Below are 5,477 nucleotides of genomic sequence, written 5' to 3' on the forward strand. Positions count from 1 at the left end.
GTCTAATTTAAAAATGGTAGACCAAGCACTGAGTTAATTTTTCCATTAATGTTGTCGACATGGAATTATGATGTGTATTTATATTTTCACTTGTCATTCCTTAACCGGAGGTTAAACTAAAAGGATATAATGTTTATTTACCAAAATTAATATTAATTAAAAGTATTAGAATATTATTTGGGTTTTTATTCATTTCCAATCAAAATTGAAATTGAGACCTACTAAACTCATCTCCTTGAAAGTCAATTATCCTAAATCTTTAAACTCAAATTGATTTTTGTTATACGTCAATAACCTGAGACTCAATTCCGAGAAAAGATCCGAGCCTCCAACCCATTACCTAACCATGAGAGGACAACAAGGCGAACCAAATCGTAAGGCAAGGCTATAGACCCAACTCGCAGGAACTTGGCGCGAGCTCATAGGGCAGGATTGCAGGTACAACTCACAGAACCAGTTCACGAGATAAAGTTATAGACCCAGTTCGTGGGGACCTAGGTAAGGTCGCAGTCTCACTTCGCATGTACGCAAGGAACTAGCAAGAGGTGCCACGTGCTCCACAGGCTACCCAGGCACGTGTCCAATAGGTACAGAGCTCACCCAAAATGCCACCAAGATTAGAAAGGACCACGTGCTCCATAGACACTTGCCCAGCAAACCTAGAGTTCACAGAGAATGTCAGTACTAGGGATAAAGAATGTCAGTACTGGAAGCAACAAAGTTAGTACAAAATAGTGCGGCCCCATCATGAGCTGTAATAGTATCAGTGACAACATGTATAAATACCTGGATACTCATATCAATAAGGGACAAGCAAAATATTACTCAACAATTTCTAGCATCATTGAAGAAAATTGAATAGTGTACTTGGCAAACCCATCCCAAACCTAGTAGATGAAAGGAGTCATAACTAATCTGAAAAGAAAATTATTAAAGAACCATAATTAATTTTACCAACATTCTTCTATTTCTTTAGCTTCTTCATGACCATTTCAAATTTCTACTTTACTTTTGATTTCTTCAGTTATTAATATCTTCGAGTTTTAGTAGAAATTACACGGATTGAGGTTGTAGAGAACAAATTTTTAAAGAATTTTTAAAAGGGAGCTTTTTCCCCCTTAAAAAGTCCATTTATTTTAAAAGGTTTAAATAAATAGTAAATATGTTCCACCAGGGAATTTTTTTGTTTGAAAATATTTATAAATTCTAACTCAACTGAAAAATAAATAGAATTAGTGGCTGGATAAATATTTTCAAATCCAGAAAAATACAACGATTCAATATTTAAAAGTTAAAGATTATGGATTAAATTTTAAATTTTGAAAAAGTATAGAGGCTTTGAACATATTTAAACCAAATATATAAAATATACTATTTTTTTCCTAAAATTTTTATGTATTTAAAATATCATTAGTTAGGAAGGAAGTTTTTGAATGGAATCTATTGAACGAGAGAATAGAGAAGGCAGAGGTGGTGATAGGCAATTGACAAATTCTAGAAATTCTAGCAATCCAGTAAGGGTGGCGAATGTTGTCATGGAAGTGGTGTTGTCCCCAGGGAGGCCTCGATCTTAGAAGGATTGCCTTATTGGGACAGGTCTTCGAGCCGATAGGGAAGTAACAATAACAGAAAGATTGAGGATGTTGAATATTTTGATCTACTTGAAAAGGATATTGTGAGGTCTTCGATTAATGGCATTCCGGCAATATATTTCTCTGAACGGATAAACCAAATACTTATTAAAGATATGGAGCATACGGTGGTAATCAAGCTTCTAGGACGGAATATTGGCTATGCGGCATTGCAAAAGAAAATTTGTACGTTATGGCTGCCATCCGAAACATTTCGATTAATGTACATTGAGAATGGCAAATTTTTGGCTAAATTTCAAAACCCTAAGCATTTTGAGAAGGTTTTATGCTTGGGGCCATGGATTGTTTATGGCCAATATCTTACAATGCAACCATAAGGTATGGATTTCAACCCCTCGCAACCCTACCGGAATGTGGTTATGGCATGGATTCGTCTCCCCGGCCTGTTGGGACATATGTACAAAAAGAAGATCCTATGGCAAATAGGGGGAATGATAGGTAGGGTTGCAAAACTAGATTTTAACACAGACAATGGTGTTTGAGGGAAGTTCGTACGTATGGCGGTTTATGTCAACCTTGGAAGGGCGTTAGTTTCTCAGGTCTTAATCAATGAGGTATTGCAATGAATTGAATATGAATACCTTCCCATGGTGTGCTTTTCTTGTGGGCACTACAGGCATACACAAGATATTTTCCCCAAATCAAAGAACGAACAGATCAAGGTAGGAGGGGAGGTCGCGATGGAGGATGGGAGTACAAGGAAGGAGCCTGTACTAGATAATGGTAGACCCTTGGCAAGCGTTTATGGCCCATGGATTCTCGTTGAAAAAGGAATCACCATTGGACAAAAGGAGGAAGGGTCAGCGGCGGCAAGACCAGGGAGAAGGCGCAGGGCAACACAAGATTTCAGCCTTTCGAAACCTGAAATAGTGAAACAGGATATGAGGAGATTAGGCCAGATCCGGAGGTTCTCTTGGGCCAAAAGGGAGTGGAGTCTTTGGGTGAAGGGGTTAGCATAGCAGTAGGCCTAGCTTGTTTAGGCCAAAGCCAGCAACAGCCTGGTGGGGGGGCTAAGAATAAACTAGGTTTGGGTCAACAGTAACAGGCCAAAAATAAAAGGCCCATCGCACAATGTGGAGAACAAATTGGGTCCCGAATAGCAAACAATAGCCAAGTAAGTTTTGGTTCGTCGCAATCAGTCTTTAGGGTTTACGGAAAGGGGAACTCTAACCTAGTTAGCGGCGACAATTCAGGGGGGACTCGGGATTCGACTGCTCTGATGACTTTGCACGTAGGAGAAACTCCAGTGACGAACGTCTTAACAGATACAAGGGCCTTCATGGTGCAATAGGAGGAAGCCTTGAAGGAAAGGCGCAGCACGACTCATCCCGCGATTCTCGCCCCCAAATTTAGTCAACAGCCCAATGCCGGAGGTTTGGTGGAGGTCACGGTGATCCCAACGGACGAGGTTTTAGATTCGACCAAACATTCATCCATTCATTTCAAAGAGAACGTTAACCCCGAAGGTGAGAGGGATGTGTGCCCAAGCCCAAAGAAGTGGGGCGTCGAGTGGTTGCTTCTAACTTGCGCATCAACAGGGGGAAAGGAAATGGAAGCATTAAAGGGCAGGAGCTCAAAAAATAATTAGGGAAAAAAGAAGGCCTTTCAAAGTCTCTTCCTCTAAAGTCCCATTGACCGAATTTGTTAACAATATGGTTGAACTACTACAGGATTAGTTCAAGCAAGGGATTTTAAGAAAAGTAAGTGGGGAAAAAGGTGTGAGTACAAGAAGCTAGGACATAGCCCGAGTTTAACACCCCTTACCCGTCTCGGTCACTGGATCCAAGTAAAGAGATGCTATATTAACATTCAACAATTAAGAATCACATTATTAAACAATACATATTTAAAAGTAATTGATATTCTGCATAAACAAACATATTAAATTTTAAATAAAAAATTTTCTAAAATTACTTAATGATAAAATTCAAGCTCGGAATAGGACTTACTTCAAAGAAATTTAAAGTTTAAAGTTAAAAACGAAAATCAGTAGTTGGTATCGATTATCGATACCAAAATCGAATACTATTTTCTTTGCAAAATAATGGTATCGATATTTATTTTATGGTATCGATATATTATGAAAAAAGTGTCGATACTCTAATAAAAATCGATACCATTTTAGCAGTTTGTTTGTTCAAAAACTGTTCATATGGTCAAGTATCGATACCAAATGCCAAAAGTATCGATACTTATTTCTAGAATAGTAAAACCTCATATTTAAAAGTTCAACTCATGCCAAAATTCACCTATCTTACAATAGATAAATAAAATAACCTATTCAAACATCTAAAAGACTAACCAATGTGTCTTCATTGACACCACAATTCAATATCCAAGCTAAAATAACATTTTAAACTAGAATAATTGCATTTAAAGTACTCAAACTTCTTTATTATCGATTCGTACCAAAATACCACCCCTTTCAATCTATAAGTCAAATTGCCATATTCACACACTTGCATTAAACTTATACCAAATATACCAAACATAAATATATACCAAACCAACAACATATTCACATGTACCAAAATATATCTAAAGACGAGCATCATTCAAGTTTAATAACTTCACAAAATAACCTCATAAATTCATTTAACCTATTACATGCCATATAACCTAATATGAGCATTCAAAAACTACCGATAAATTTTCAGATAGTGTGAATATTAAAGTCGATCCAATCGCCCGAAGCCTCGAAAATAAATCTACAAGAAAGCAATAAAAAGAGCACAAGTAAGCTTACTTAAGCTTACTAAGTTCCACGGATTAAACAATTAACTTACCGAATAAACTTAATCAATACATAATACAGAAATGTCATAAATCATAGTCCTGCCATTCATAATCAAATCACAGGTGAGTCATAAACTTGTATACGAGTGAATTAATTCAATCAAATATATTATATCATTAACTATACCTGATGAATGTTGTAATGGATTCAGATACACGATTAACCAACCAAACACACCAAATTGCTCAAATGAGCTAACCAACCAAGAACACACCTGGGCACCAAGTGTCAAGCCCATAGGATTTACATCCGCCCCTGAAACACTGTACTATAACGCGATAGTTCGCAACACATGTTGAACTTCGGTATATTTAGTAAACATGAATGAATTCATAATCATCATCTCAACATCAACCAATCCCATACAGCGTGCGATATAACCTATTGGCATGCTAATCATATCCTATCCTATGTTCATCAAGTCACATATTTATTATTTAACAACATTCAATACAATTTCTTTCCCAAATCAATTCACATACCACAATTCAATATTTTCAAGTCAATTAATAATTTTCAATCCAAAAGCAATTTAATATTTAAATTATACTAAAATTTAACCGTACGAACTTACCAGGGCCAAACTGCAAAAACAACGAAAGTTCAGGGGCTAATCAACAACCTTCCCTTTACCCCGATTATCAACTTGATCTTACTATATAATATAATTTATTTCAATTATTAGCCTCAATTCCATATTCCATTCAATTTAATACATATAATTTCTTAATTACAATATTTACACATTTGCCCCAAACATTTACATTCCATACAATTTAATCCCTAATATTAAACAAGTAAAATCCACAATTAATACATAAACCACATATTTCCAAACACTTAACCCTTAATATACAACTCAAATATCGTTAACTTTATAATTAAATCCTTCTCATATTACAAATTACTTAATTAAATCCCTAATTTCCAAATTTATACCAAACTACTCTATAAAATAACACAAAATCGACTTCAAGCACCTAAACAAAATTCTTTCAAGTAAAAGGCTTCAAAAACATTAGAGTATA

The sequence above is a fragment of the Gossypium hirsutum genome, chromosome D06 (genome assembly GCF_007990345.1).
Source record: "Gossypium hirsutum isolate 1008001.06 chromosome D06, Gossypium_hirsutum_v2.1, whole genome shotgun sequence".
Lineage (NCBI taxonomy): Eukaryota > Viridiplantae > Streptophyta > Magnoliopsida > Malvales > Malvaceae > Gossypium > Gossypium hirsutum.